We start from the raw sequence: 15,591 nt of genomic DNA, 5'->3' as shown, positions 1-15,591 counted from the left end.
AAGATTTTGTTTATTTATTTGACAGAGATCACAAGTAGGCAGAGAGGCAGGCAGAGAGAGAGAGAGAGGAGGAAGCAGTCTCCTCGCTGAGCAGAGAGCCCGATGCGGGGCTCGATCCCAGGACCCTGAGATCATGACCTGAGCTGAAGGCAGAGGCTTAACCCACTGAGCCACCCAGGCACCCCTGTAATGGTAACTTCTTATAGGAATTCCACATCTTCCTTTTTGCTGATGCATACCAAATCTTAGCTCCTTTATGCTTCTGTATCTCAGATTTACTATTAATTTTTTTGCCCCTTTCCCAGCCCCCTCTGTGGTCATTTGTATGGGCTTGAAAGCTGGATAAAGGGAAAAATGAGCTAAGAAACAACTATCCACTTGATTAAATGGAATCCATTTATTCTCATATCATGGATGAAAACTAATCATCTAAAATCTCATCACCATTTGTTTCCACCTACTCTATGTTCTGGTTGCTGAATGAGAATCTATAAAGCTTGGAGCTATTTTTGGATGTTTATCCTTGGAAAACTGGTACTAATCTTCGTCATTTATGACAGTTCCTACATCGGGACTGCCGAGTACCAATTTGAAGAAAATAAAACATAATGTTATCTGAGCCATTTTCCCCACCCGGCAAATATCAGGGCTCTTTCCTGAAGGAAGAAGGGGGTTCACTTTCTGCGCCTGAACTTAACTGTAAGTTTCAGAGTGAGACGTCTGCCTCCATTGGGTTTTCCTCAGAAGCTTCTCGGTCTTCACTTGTTTCTTTGTCCCCATACTTGCTCCTCCACTAGTCTCCCCCATTTCAGTAACATTGAAGATATGGCCCCAATTTGGGTAACTAAAGAAGAAATACGGACACCTGGACTAAACACCTAGAAGTTCATCCTATGGTCTCGCGAGTGTACATTTAATTCTGCCACACGGGAAAGGAATATACAGAGTAGTCCGTCCACCTGCCTCGACGTTGTGGCTCTCCCTAAACTCTCGCTGATAGGAGAACTAATCCCCTTCAGGCATTTGGAAAACATTTTCTGAAGTAGGTATTGTGACACATTTGTGAATAGATGCATAGAAGGTTCGATATGAATTTGAGATATCTCTCTCTTAAAAAAAAAGACAAAGAAGTTGAAGCCTATTCCAGGTCTGAGGTAGTGTAACTGCCTCTTAGAGGGAAGCCTCTGCACTAGGTGAAGGGACACTTGGGCTGCCTTCAGCACTTCTTTCCAAGGTATTCTGTGAAAAGAGGGGGGCTCAGCTTCAGTGAGGTTTGGAATAGTGTTTAGAAAGCTTTCAGAGCTAGGCTTAGATGCCTTCAATGGCTGGAAGTAAACTGCATGTTATAAATCATGCCCATTTTGAGTAGCAGGTAGGATAAATCCTGGAGTAAGTGAGGAGGGAATTAAGCAGAGAGTGCTCTATACCTAAAGCATTTGACAAGATATATGTAAGATATGTATGCATGATAGATCTATAAGATAGAGAGAGAGAACGTGCAGGGGAGCTAGCTATAAATAAAAGGCCTGGCAGAAAAGAGAGGGAGGAAGGCACTGACGAGGTGTCATGCTCTGAAACTGTAGGTATCTGCCACTAAACACCTTGATTTGAGGACTGAGATTGCTGAATGTTGCAAAAATAGTGGGTTGTGTGTCTGAAGAGATTATAAAAAATGACTGCCTGAAACAGGCCAATTATTGTCTTTTAAAAGAATTTATCCTGGGCTCCTAGCACCTGTGAGCTGAGTTTGTTCCTCTAAAAACACCGGGCCACTAGCAGAGGACTACACGAAAACCTATACATAAAATGAGAACTTGGTTAATCCTTCAGGACTCCATTCTGACTCTTCTTAGGAGTTAGTTTTATTTCCCAGTTCTCTTGTACCTTCACAGTTTTCCTCTTTACTGGCCCTTTATCAGCTTGTCAATATATAAAAAAGTCCACGTGGAATTATTACTGCTTCCCTTGATCCATTGCCATCATGTCTACTCTGCTTCATTTCCACAAACCTCTGTCTCCAGTCCCGACCTCATGGTGGAGCAGCCCGTTACCAGCTTCACCTGGTGGGACTGAAGGCCTCTCGAAGATCACAGAGCTAACTCTGTTTCCTGGTGAACTTGTTCCTTCTCCTCTGCATGTCTCCCCTCTTAGAATTACTTTGCATTCATCTCCTCAGGAAACTTGGACATCTGTGACTCCTCTTTCTCACATCCCCAGGAACCAATCAGTAGGTCTTGCTGATGGCACGTCAAAAGTAACTTTGGAGTTCTTTTTCTCTTCCTTCATTTTTTACTGCCTTTCCCCTCATCTGGCTTTTCGCATTTCGGAGTGAGTTTCAATCATCTATTCAGGTAGCCTCCTAATAGTGGTTTTGTCTTCATGGGTCTTAGTGCCTCTCCACGCTTCTGCCAAATTACCTCTGATACCTTTCCTTTATCATGTTCTTTCCTTCTTGTTCTTCTACTTAGAGAGTTGGGGCAAGGGGCAGTGGGAGAGAGAGAGAGAATCTCAAGCAGACTCTCTCCTGCTCCAGCCCCAGCAGGGAGCCTGACCCAGGACTCGATCTCATAACCCTGAGATCATGACCTCAGCTGAAATCAAAAGTGGCCCCTTAACCAACTGAGCCACCCAGGCACCCCATGTCTCTTTCCTTCTTCTTTTTTGAGTTATTTGATATATTATTTCTAAAATATATTAATGCTGCAGGCCCCCTGTGTAACCCACAGGCTACATATACTAACATTTTTCCCCTTCTAATATGTACGCACATGTACAGAGACAATTTCCACAAAAACAAAAGAGTGTGAATTTTGCTTTGCTTTGAACATGTTCACCTGTGTTAGTTCAACTAAAAAAGGATAGCGCGGTGGGAGTTATGGAGAGATGGGAGTGGATGGTGCAGTGGTTGGCTGGAAAGCCTGCAGAGGTCCAGGGGTGGGTGGTGGGCAGGAGGCCGGGAAAGGCCCCGGGCTGACCTCCCTCCTCCCTCCTGGCCCCTGGGATTCTCGGGGTGCTTCTGCAGATTTCTCATTCCTCAGGATGGTCTTGGGTTTGCTCCTGAGCTGGCTGGCTGTGTTTGGTCTCATTCTGTCAGGTGTCGGAAGGGCTACATTCATCTGTTGTTTTGCTGGTGCCTGTGGGGGCCTCACTTGCTGCGCTGCGAGGTGACTCCCTGAGGATATTTCTGCTCCTGCTGCTTCACTGGTTGTACACTTTCCCTGATCTTGTGCTGTGCGGTCTGGCTAGCAAAGAAATACCCAGTAATTCTGACGATCACTTCCTCATTTTCATCTGGAGAGTGGTCACGAGGCGCGATGAGTTCTGCACTGGTTAAGTTCTGCAGTTCATTCACAGTTTTGCCGCCCTTGCCAGTCCCCGGCCAGCTGTGGAAGAGGGCACTCTAATGTGGGCTTCTAGCTTGACCTCTTCTTTGGGGTTAAAGAAGTTTTCTTCTTTCAGTTTCCACAAAGATCCTCCCCGGTGCCTTGAATTGGGCTTCAGATGGGCCAGTGATGATGACCATCCTTTCGCTGACATCTGGGCCTACCACCAGGGCCATCTTGATGGAGGCTCCAGCGAACCTGGTCATCTGGTTAATGCATGCCCCCTTCTTCCCATTGATGGCACCTACAGCCTGGGTTGGGATGAAGAGATTCACGGTCTCCTGCTCTGGATAGGAGTGGTGACGCAGGAAAGGTCCAAACTGGTGAGGGGGTTACAAGCTGGAGAAGTATCCAGAGTGGATAGCGAAAGGGTGGTAATGGGAAGTGGAGGGAGCTCCTCGGGGCCCTGCTGTTGGAGGCAGCATGGATGAAAAGATGCCAAGTGCCCTGAAGTTCAACCCCAGGATCAGATTGGCTTGTTCATAAATAGCCAGCATATCATTTTCAAAGGCCTCACGGAGCTTCTTCATGATCTCTACATCTGCATTGGCACAGGCCTGGACTGTGCCCTTCACAGTGATGGTTCTTTCGGGGTTGTACATGCTCAAATCCTGCAGGGGTGAGATTGTTATCTTGGTCCCTGTCTCATGTTCAATTTTCTTCAAATTTCTGCCTTCTTTTCTAGTCAGTCTTCCAACTAAGCCATTGTGGGCCAAAATTTTCGGAGGAATCTCTTCAGCTGGTTTGGTCTCATCAGCCTCTTTCTGCTTGATTTCAAGAATCATGCGGCATGCTTCTGAGGTCCCCTCCGGGGTGGCATGGATAGTGACAGGCTTCTCTGCAGCCCCAGAGTTCTCCTTTCTATGCATGTCTACCCGGGACTGGGTCTGCTTAGTGATGTTCTTTATGGTCAAGCCTTTTCTGATGATGGCACCAACAAACTGGGTAGGCACCAGGTTCTGCAGGAGGAAATCAATCTGTCTGGCCCGAGAAGAGGCCCAGGGGCATGGCCTTCCTCCTGGGAAGAGTGGGCTTGCTGGGCTTGCTGAGGGGGTGAAAGGGAGCTTACCTCTTCATCCAGGATGTAGGAAGTCTTGAAGGAGTAGTTCTCAAACTGATGCCCACTTAGCTTCTTGATGGCTGTTTTTGCTTCTTCTCTTGTTGTGTATGTGATGTTGACAATGGCAGTTTCTGTATCTGTGTTGACTTGTTCTATATTCTCCACTGTCCCATACTGAGCCAAAAGTCCGTCCAGCACCTCCCACCGCAGGTGAGGAAGGATGTTTCAGATCTGAATTTTTCTGCTCCTAAGCTTTTTAGAGACTGAGTCATCAACTTCCATGATTTTCCCATGCAATTCCACTTTATCTGAGAGTGCAGATCGCCCAGTTCTGGTTGGGGTAGTCCACCAAGGCGTAGTCAGACTTGAGCAGGACCTGTCCCTCCAGGGGCAGCTTCCTGTCCTCAAAGAGCTGCCAGGGGTTGTTGACAGTGACAGTGGGGATCAGGTTCCTGATGTAAAGCTTCTTCATCATCATCTCTTTCCCGAGAACCCACGGCTCCCCTGGCCCGGTACCCGGCATTCCTCACCTCCTCTGCTGCCCTCGTCTCTCCTCCTTCTCCAACGCTCCCCCTCCCTGCCCTCCACCTGCCACCACTCACCCCCACCTCATCTCTTTCCTTCTTCTTTTTTTAAAATTTATTTATTTGACAGACAGAGATTACAAGTAGTTGGAGAGGTAGGCAGAGAGAGAGAGAGAGAGAGAGAGAAGAGGAAGAAGGCTCCCCACTGAGCAGAGAGCCCAATGCGGGTCTTGATCCCAGGACCCTGGGATCATGACCTGAGCCGAAGGCAGAGGCTTTAACCCACTGAGCCACCTAGGCGCCCCTCATCTCTTTCCTTCTTAAAACAAGAAATGATTGCTCATTATTGAGAGCATTGTGTTAATGAGCACAGTCTTTGTGGCTTTTCCTCCTCTGTTCCTGGGTGACCTTTTCAGCCTTGTCTTTCCCACCACCTCTTGCATCTTCTCCTAAACTTCTAACTGTCCTCTCACACTGGACTACTTGCTGTCGCCCCAGATGTGCCATGCCCATCTGAGCCTTGATTATTTTGCAGATGCTTTCCCCTGCTTGGAATTTACTTCTGTAGCTCTTTGCCTTCTAATGAACTTTTTCTCCAAGTCCCAGCTCTTGGGCTGCTGCCTCTTTGAAAACTTCCTTAACTCCCCATCCATAGGTGGAATGAAGCCCTCTTCATGTGGGTACTCTGCACACTTTGAGGACTAGTGGGGCAGTGTGCAGAGGTTGTGAGTTTGGATGGCAGACCAACATCAGTGCTGATTACAGTTTCTCCGCACTCTAGCTAATTTGCTAAATTATTAATCTCTCTTGGTATGTTGTTTCAATCATGTCCCAAATGGATCACCGACATGTTCCTCCCAAAGATGCTAATATTTATTGAGAGTTTATAGTGTGCCACTCACTCTTTTAAGATTCTGACGTGAATTAACTCATCTAATTAAGGAATAGATTAAAAGAGCCTGTCACATCATAACTCTGTGCCAGCAGCAAAACCCTTACTGCACTCTATCAGTGCTCCTGGGTTACGAAGCACTCTTGCACCACTAGACCCTGTGCTTTCTGGAGGTTAGAACTGACTCCCTCATCCATCACCTTCATGTGGTAGAGCATCAGCTTATAACAAGTGCTAAATAATTGCTGCATTTTTGAAATTACAGCAAAGCAGAGTTGACCATTGGACTGGTACTGGATTACATGCAACTTGATATTTTGGTGAAAGGGTTTCCCTATTCATACATAGAAATATTGTAGCTAAGGTTACATGTAAAGGCATTAGCATTTTATAATGTGAATTTTTGTGTGGTTTCTGGCGAGCTTAGTCAATGGGGAGCAGTGGGGTGTGTGACTCTTGATCTCAGGTTGTAAGTCTGAGCCCCACACCGGGTATAGAGATTACTTAAAAATGAAATCTTTAAAAAAAAAAAGGCTAACTTTTGTATTAGAATAAATATAATAAATCACATTGTAATAAGGTTGTTTAAAATAGATGCTTTTATGTTCTTGACACATGCTCCTCTTTTTTTAAAGGATTTTTTAAAAGATTTTATTTTATTTATTTGACAGACACAAGTAGGCAGAGATGCAGGCAGAGAGAGAGGGGGAAGCAGGCTCCCTGCTGAGCAGAGAGCCCAATGCAGGGCTCGATCCCAGGACCCTGAGATCATGACCTGAGCTGAAGGCAGAGGCTCAACCCACTGAGCCACCCAGGCGCCCTGCTGCTCCTTTTTTTTTTTTTTTTTTTTAAAGTAAGTTTATTTTGCTGGAGGATAGAGTGAATAAAATAAGGAGTGGATAGGTTTCTAATAAGAACAAAAGTCAGGGAAAAATTAATTTGAGGTTAGGTGAGATTTTTCATGTGCGTAATTTTGGTTTTGTGATTTCAGAAGGGCCACATGATCAGTATTGACATTTGTCATCATAATTTGAATTCAGTATTGAAATAGAACTCAGAATGGCTGCCTGGACCTGTTCCCTGGGGTTTTTAGTTAACTCAGAAGAAGCAAAACATGGTCAGACTCGAGAACCTTGAGGGTCCCCTTAGAGAGATGGAGAGATCCTCCAAGTCTGTTTCATAGTGACCCATATGTGCTAAGAAGGGTTTGGATCCCCTCTTTTGTCCATAGAGGGAAGGGATGTTAGAGTAGATGCATGTACCTCATTGTCCTGATTCTGCTTCTTAGAGATTGCTTTGTACCCACCCCAACCCACTGTAGAACAAAACAGAACCACTCCTTTATGGAGCATTCCAAAGAGGAGCTATGTGCATGTATGAGTCAGTGTATATATAGGAGGGTGCTAAGGAAACATCATCCCGAAAAGTGAAGTCCTCATTAAGAAGTAAGCATGCCCCTGAAACAAAGAATACTCATTCTTCTTGATTTCACGTGGAACTTTCTCCAAAATAGACCACATACTCGTCACAAATCAGGGCTCAACCGATAACAAAAGATTGAGATTATTCCCTGCATATCTCAGACCACAATGCTTTGGAACTGGAATTCAACCACAAGAAAAAGTTTGGAAGGAATTCAAACACTTGGAAGCTAAGGACCACCCTGCTTAAGAATGTTTGGATCAACCAGGAAATCAAAGAAGAACTTTAACAGTTCTTGGAAACCAATGAGAATGAAGACACTTCAGTCCAAAACCTTTGGGATACAGCAAAGGCAGTCGTAAGGGGGAAATACATAGCCATCCAAGCCTCCCTCAAAAAAATTGAAAAATCCAGAATACACCAGCTCTCTTTACACCTCAAGGAACTGGAGAATCAACAACAAATTAAGCCACCAACCCCCCCGCCACACACACACATACACAAGAGGGAAATAAGATTAGAGCAGAGATCAATGGGATAGAAAGAGATACAGTAGAACACATCAGTGAAGCTGGTTTTTTGGAAGAATCAGTAAGATCGATAAACCATTGGCCAAGCTAATCCAAAAGAAAAGAGAGAGGACCCAAATTAATAAAATTATGAATGAAAAGGGAGAGATCATGACTAATGCCAAGGAAATAGAAACGATCATCAGAAATTATTATCAACAGTTACATGCCAATAAGTCAAGCAGCCTACATGAAATGGATGCATTCCTGGAAATATAAACTTCCAAAACTGAATCAGGAAGAAATTGACAACCTGAATAGACTAATATCTAGTAACGAGATTGAAGCAGTGATCAAAAACCTCCCAAAAAACAAGAGCTCAGGACCTGATGGATTCCCTGGAGAATTCTACCAAACATTCAAAGAAGAAATAATACCTATTTTCCTGAAGCTGTTTTAAAAAATACAAACAGAAGGAAAACTTCCAGACTCTTTTTATGAAGCCAGCATTACCCTGATCCCCAAACCAGGCAAAGACCCTACCAAAAAGGAGAATTTCTGACCAATATCCCTGATGAATATGGATGCCAAGATTCTCAACAAGATCCTAACTAATGGGATGCAACAGTACATTAAAAAATTATCCACAGGACCAGGTGGGATTTATCCCTGGGATGCAAGGGTGGTTCAACATTCGCAAATCAATCAGTGTGCTAGAACAAATCATTAAGAGAAGAGAGAAGAACCACGTGGTCCTCTCAATTGATGCAGAAAAAGCATTTGACAAGATACAGCCTCCTTTCCTGATTAAAATGCTTCAAAGTATAGGGATAGAGGGAACATTCCTCAACTTCATAAAAATCTGTCTATGAAAAACCCACAGCAAATATCATCCTCAATGGGGAAGAGCTGACAGCCTTCCCTTTGAGATCAGGAACACGACAAGGATGTCCACTCTCACCACTTTTGTTCAACATAGTACTAGAAATCCTAGCTACAGCACTCAGACAACAAAAAGAAATAAAAGGTATTCAAATTGGCAATGAAGAAGTCAAACTCTCTCTCTCTTTGCAGATGACATGATACTTTATATGGAAAGCCCAAGACTCTACCCCCAAACTACTAGAACTCATACAGCAATTCAGTAATGTGGCAGGATACAAAAATCAATGTACAGAAATCAGTTTCTTTCTTATACATAACAGTGAAAATACATAAAGGGAAATGAGAGAATCAATTCCATTTACTATAGCACCAAGAACCATAAGATATCTGGGAATAAACCTAACCAAAGAAGTAAAGGATCTGTACTCGAGGAACTACAGAACACTCATAAAAGAAATTGAAGAAGACACAGAAAGCGGGAAGACAATTCCATGCTCATGCATTGGAAGAATAAGCATTGTTAAAATGTCTGTACTACTTAGAGCAATCTATACTTTCAGTGCCATCCCGATCAAAATTCCACTGGCATTTTTCAAAGAGCTTGAACAAACAATCCTAAAATTTGTTTGGAACCAGAAGAGACCCTGAATCACTAAGGAAATGTTGAAAAAGCAAAACAAAACTGGGGGCATCACGTTGCCTGATTTCAAGCTTTACTACAAAGCTTTGATCACCAAGAGAGCATGGTATTGGCACAAAAACAGACACATAGACCAGTGGAACAGAGTAGAGAGCTCAGATATGGACCCTCCACTCTATGGTCAAATAATCTTCGGCAAAGCAGGAAAATGTATCCAGTGGAAAAAAGACAGTCTCTTCAATAAATGGTGCTAGAAAAATTGGACAGCTATGTGTAGAAGAATGAAACTCGACCATTCTCTTACACCAAACACAAAGATAAACTCAAAATGGGTAAAAGGCCTCAAACGTGAGGCAGGAATCTATCAAAATCCTAGAGAACATAGGCAGTAACCTCTTCGACATCGGCCACAGCAACTTCTTTCAAGATATGTCTCCAAAGGCAAAGGAAACAAAAGCGAAAATGAACTTTTGGGACTTCATCAAGATCAAAAGCTTCCGCACAACAAAGGAAACAGTCAACAAAACAAAGAGGCAACCCACAGAATGGGAGAAGATATTCACAAATGACTCTCGAGACAAAGGGCTGATATCCAAGATCTATAAAGAACTCCTCAAACTCAGCACCCAAAAAACAGATAATCATGTCAAAAAATGGGCAGTAGACATGAGCAGATACTTATCCAAAAAAGACATACAAATGGCTATCAGACACATGAAAAAATGTTCGTCATCATTAACCATCAGGGAGATACAAATCAAAACCACATTGAGATACCACCTTAAACCAGTTAGAATGTCAAAAATTAACAAAACAGGAAATGATAAATGTTGGTGAGGATGTGGAGAAAGGGGAACCCTCCTACACTGTTGATGGGAAAGCGAGTTGGTGCAGCCACTTTGGAAAACAGTGTGGAGAGTCCTTAAGAAATTAAACATAGAGCTTCCCTATGACCCTGCAATTACACTATTGGGTATTTACCCCAAGATACTGATGTAGTGAAAAGAAGGGTCATCTATACCCCAATGTTCATAGCAGCAATGGCCACAGTTGCCAAACTGTGGAAAGAACCAAGATGCCCTTCAATAGACGAATGGATAAAGAAGATATGGTCCATATATACAATGGAGTATTATGCCTCCATCAGAAAGGATGAATACCCAACTTTTGTATCAACATGGATGAGACTGGAGGAGATTACGCTGAGTGAAATAAGTCAAGCAGAGAGAGTCCGTTATCATATGGTTTCACTTACTTGTGGAGCATAAGGAATAACATGGAGGACATTGGGAGATGGAGAGGAGAAGTGAGTTGGGGGAGATTGGACGGGGAGACAAACCATGAGAGACTGTGGTCTCTGAGAGACAAATAGGGTTTTGGGGTAGGGGTGGGGGTGGGGTGAGCCTGGTGGTGGGTAGTGTGGAGAGCAAGTATTGCATGGAGCACTGGGTATGGTGCATAAACAATGCATTTTGGAACACTGAAAAAATATAAAATAAATTTTAAAAAGTAAGCATGCTGTAAAGGAAATAAAATTGGAAACAGGGAGTAAAATAAGGGTATAGCTTGGGTAGTGTATAATTAAAAAAAAAAAAAAAGGTCTTTTTGTGACAACAAAAGTAAAGACAAAAGAGAAAAAATAAATGGGACCACATCAAACTAAGAAGCTTCTGCCTAGCAAAGGAAACCATCAACAACATTACAAGGCAACCTGCAGAATGGGAGAAAATATTTATGAATCATGTATGTTTTAAGTGGTTAATATAAAAATAATAGGGGCACCTGGGTGGTTCAGTTTTTTAAGTGTCTGCCTTCAGCTCAGGTCATGAACTCAGGGTCCTGAGATTGAGCTCTGCATCAGACTCCCTGCTCAGCTCAGTGCCCTGAAAGAGAGCTCACTGATGCCCCACAGAAAATTCAGCCTCGCTTCAACAAAACTTAATTCTTTCTCTATCACTTTGTTCGCCAATCTTAGCTCAGCCTACATTTTTAAGCTTTGTTGAGTGGCATCACTGCTTAGCCTTTGAGCCAGAAATGTGGGCATTATCTCAGATTTTTTTATTCCTCTATACTCTACATTCTACTTACTGGTCAGCAAATTTTATTCAATCTCCTTAGTATTTCCAAAACAGGTTACATTTTCCTGCTCTGTTCTCACTGCTTTTGTTTGGATCCACATCGTTTCTTGTCTTGAAAACGGCAGCAGCCTTAGTCATTGGTTTTCTTTGGTCCCTTCTTCCTTCCTTTCCTCCTATGTGTACAAAAGATACCAGTAACAAAATCCAAGTTCTCCTTCTGTAACGCTTTTGATAGTTGTATCAACTCTTGCTCATTGTTTTGATTTTGTTCTATGAGGTTTTCTGGAGAAATAGTCCTATCTTCAGGCTGTGCTTCAAGGGAAGTTTAGGGCAGCCTGGCTCCAAATGGTATCTGCAAGAGTAAGAGTCCAAGAGGTTGTCCTGCAATTTTCTTAAAGCAATAAAACCCACCAGTCAGTCCATAGAGGGATTAGACTTGACAGTTCTCCCCAAGCTCTCTTGATCTGTGTGTTTTTTCTCTGCTTGTGCTTCTCGGAGACATTAGTTCTAGTAGTGACTGATGGCTAGCCCGTCTGGGAGCAGTCAAAGCATCAGGAAAACTCTCACAAGGACTCTTACCACTGTCAGTTTTATCATCTTCTCCTCTTCTTTCTTAAAATTTTGTTGTTGGTAGGGAGGAGGGGTAAGATTGAAAATTTTCTAGGTTATCGAAATGATGGAAAGTTGTTGGATTGCTAAAAAATGACTAGTTTGCCAATTTATGAGATTCTCTGACCAAGCTACATAGATCCAGAGTCTAACTATAGCCAACTTAGAATTAAATTAGGTCGGACTGGTTTTTTCCTCAGAGACTCCAGTAAATAGTCTCCTACATAGTCTTCTGTGACTTTAACAGGTCTCATGGAGGCCTCATTCCAGGAGCAGTGATGATTCTAAAATTTCAATTCAACACTATTGCTTTTCTAATTTTTTTTTTAAAGATTTATTTATTTATTTATTTATTTTTAAGATTTATTTATTTATTTCAGAGAGAGAAAGAGAGAGAGGAGGGGCAGAGGGAGTGGGACATAGAGAATCCCAAGCAGAATCCCTGCCCAACACAGAGCCTGACATGGGGCTTGACCCTGAGATCATGACCCTGAGATCATGATCTGAGTGGAAACCAAGAGTTGGTCACTCAACCAACTATGCTATTCAGGTGCCCAAGAAAAGTGTTTTTTCTTAAAATCCTTCAAAGGTAGCTGATTACCTTTAGTGTAAAATGTGTGTGGAACGATTTGCTTTTTGTTTAGGTCCTGTGCTCTCCCCCACTGTCGTTTTATCTTTCCTTCTACTGAAGCTCCACCCTCTCCCCCGCCCCATACATTTCTCCATCTGTCTCTGCCTTATTCAACAATTAAAAGTCAGCACCAGTGCCATCTGAGCAGGTTTTTTCTCATTGTCTTTGCTTCCTCCCGCTTCCTGCACAAAATGGGGTATGTAACTTCTTCCCTATCTCATAAAATTATCCAGGGCTTGCCTTTGCTTTTGCATTGATGTGCTTCTTGATTTCATAATCCACCAGACTGAGAAGTCCCAAGGTCAAAAGTTTCTGATTTAATTTGACTTTACTCTCCTAGGTCTGACAAAGTGCCTGGGGCTTAGCAGGTGTTGAATACATCTTTGATTAAAATTAAGAACCAAGTATAACTCCCTGGGAATGGAGCTTTTAATGAAATCTCAAACTATCTCAAACCATTTCCACAGATAACCCAGTACTTTCTAGTTTATATATCACCTGGTAGAGGATTCTTTGGGTGTTAAAGTTGGCCTAAATATTTCATGTAGTGTAGCATATACGTCTGAAGCGAGAAATTGTCCATGTAAACCTCTGGTGTCTAAGCAGACATATATGAAGAAAGGATCCTTAACCTGCCTGTAAGTTCTCAGTAACTGTTTTCCGAAGATCTGACTGGATTTAGTTCTTAGAGATGAGGGGGAAATTTGTTGGGATACTATGGCTGAAGCTCCATCGTTCACTTGAAGTGAGGCTGGATTGAGACCATACTTTTGCCCATTATTTTGAACAAGTAGACATTTTCATATGTTACCAGAATATACATTAACACGTTTTTTGTTGTTGTTGTTGTTGTTGTTAATTGTCCTCATTGAAATGATGGAACGGACTCTAGAAAATTTCTGTTCATGTGGAGAACAACATCCTCCCTCTCTCAAATTGCTGTCTTATTCTCATTTAGTCAGCCTTGACTATTAAATGAGAACTTGCTCTTTTAGTTGAAATAACGTGCCTTTCCATCTTTCATGTTGACCCCAAATGCCAGATTTATTTTCCTATTTTTGGAATGTCTTAGAATGGTGGCCGGCCAAAGGTCTCTCAGAGTACCTGGTAGTGATGAGCTGAATGTGCCGCTAGATGTCATCACATTTTCAAATAAATGGTTTTAAGCACCATTTCACTAAAGGCTAGCTTCAAATCTTAGGTTTTGTGTTCTTTTCCATGGCAACTGTGGAGTAAGTAATAAAGCTATCACTCATCTGAACACATTGGCCCTATTTAGATTTTGGAATTTATTTTGCCTTATCCAGCCCATTGCATTGGGAAGTGGTGCTTACAATGCATGGATGGTACTTTTTGTGTTGCAATACTGATCTTGTCTTCACTTAAGAAGATGTGAAAACTGTTCAGAAGCACAAAACAATACATATTTAATAGCCTTTCCATTACAGAAAGCTAATAAAAATTCCAACATGAATAGATTTTGCTTAGGAAATTGCATTTCCATTTCTCTTGGGAAAAATGGGTACTTTATTTTTTATGTTCCTTTGTAAATGACTACTAAATTGCACAACTTCTGTGCATTCCAGAGTCGTGCAGCAATTTTGTCAATTTTTTTAAAAAGTACTACTAAATTACTGTGATCAATTATAAACTTTCCAATGAACTCCTGATACGGTGTTAGTCATACTTCACCAAAGGGCTGTACGTGCATCTGTTTTTCCTCCAAAAAAAAAAAAAAAAAGATTAAAAATAAATGTAAGAAAAGGTAATCAGTGAAGCATAGCAATCTCATACTTGCATATTTTATAATCTGTGATCACAGCAGGAATAGTAGTTATCTAGTTGCATATCTAAATAATAGGCTTTCAAAATTCCAAGCTAAATTTAGTATTATTTGGAACTATGTATGTTCTTTTTTTATGTTTTTTGAAAAGATTTTTAATAATTAAAACTTTTTGTAAGGAACTGATGCCTAGACATGGAAATTTCATTTTCTCTTCAGTGCATATATTCCATCTTTCTGTCTATTTCTCTGGTTATATAAACTAGAATTTTTAAATTTGGGCATAAAAAATCCTCCTTCAATACCATCATCTGTCACATCTATTCCAATTACATACTGTTCCCTTGTATAGAGGATTTTTCTTCTGGAACAGCCAATTCATCCAGCCAGGAAAACCTCCATAACAGAAGTACCAAAGCAAGACAACGATTATTACATGTGGTCAGTGCCCTAGGATTCTTCATATCCACTAACAGAGCTGATTAAATTTCCGGGGAATGAACCCCAGCCTGGACCTCTCCTGGCAACTCCTTGCCTCTGAGACTGTTTCTGTGATGCTGAAATGCGTACTTCCTACTGTGGCCGGGTCAGGAGAAGCACTGGAGTTTTTCACTGTTGAGGGAAAAGTATTTAAGGATGAGAACTTTCACCCATAATAAGAGAGAAATGACTGACAGATAAAGGTTTACAAATGAGCAAAGATGATCATGATTGCTCTATTACACTGACGGGATGATACTGTGCCACTGTCTTCTTGATATGACTGGTGCCAAGAGCAGATTGGGGGCTGGATACACTTTTACTGAGTCGGGTTTTGAGAAGGCGTTTTTAAAGGATATGGAAGTTTCCTTGCTACTATCTGAGGTCTGTGTTTCTGTGGATACAAAATTACGCTGCCTTTTTAACAAGACAATATCAGACTGATGTAAAGTCAGGGTGCTGTGTTTGAGTGTCTCCTGGGGTAGTTGAATTTTGATAATGGTTTGTTGGTCATAGTCTCTTGCCTCAGTCTGTCTTGGTCACTTGCATGTGTTGCAGACCAGGGGTCTGTGATTTATGGATATATTCTGCTTTATTCAATACAGAAAGAAAAAAAAATAGGGCTTCAGAATGAGAGAAGGGCCTGGCATTTGCAGGGGAGTACACCATGATTACAGGTGCAAGTCTTGGTGTAG

General features: G+C 42.1%; 1 pseudogene; it reads right to left on the bottom strand.

The window, feature by feature from the left end:
• Positions 1–3,145: 3,145 nt before the first annotated feature.
• LOC116872452 lies at positions 3,146–4,979 on the bottom strand (annotated as a pseudogene).
• Positions 4,980–15,591: the final 10,612 nt, after the last annotated feature.

This window comes from Lontra canadensis, unplaced genomic scaffold, assembly GCF_010015895.1.
Source record: "Lontra canadensis isolate GAN:19392208 unplaced genomic scaffold, GSC_riverotter_1.0 scaffold2, whole genome shotgun sequence".
NCBI lineage: Eukaryota > Metazoa > Chordata > Mammalia > Carnivora > Mustelidae > Lontra > Lontra canadensis.
Note: the sequence above shows the minus strand (reverse complement) of the source record. Positions and strands in the feature narration are given on the sequence as shown.